A 282-nucleotide genomic window follows, 5' to 3' on the forward strand; every position below is an offset into this window, starting at 1 on the left:
TGAATCTTAATGGTTCAAGAGTTCTATGCCAATGCATGGATCACCAAGAATCATGAGAGAGGAGCAACAAAGACAAGGAAGAGACATTGAGGAGCTCAAGCATTCCATAGGACCTTCAAGAGGAAGAAAGAGCCGCCATCACTAAGGTGGACCCGTTCCTTAATTTCCTTGTTCTTTATTTGTCTGTTTTTCGAAAATTATTGCTTATGTTTATCTATGTTTGTATCTTGTGATCATTAGTGTCTTAGTGTCTATGCCTTAAAGTTATGAATGTCCTATGAA

This window comes from Arachis duranensis, chromosome 10 (assembly GCF_000817695.3).
Source record: "Arachis duranensis cultivar V14167 chromosome 10, aradu.V14167.gnm2.J7QH, whole genome shotgun sequence".
Lineage (NCBI taxonomy): Eukaryota > Viridiplantae > Streptophyta > Magnoliopsida > Fabales > Fabaceae > Arachis > Arachis duranensis.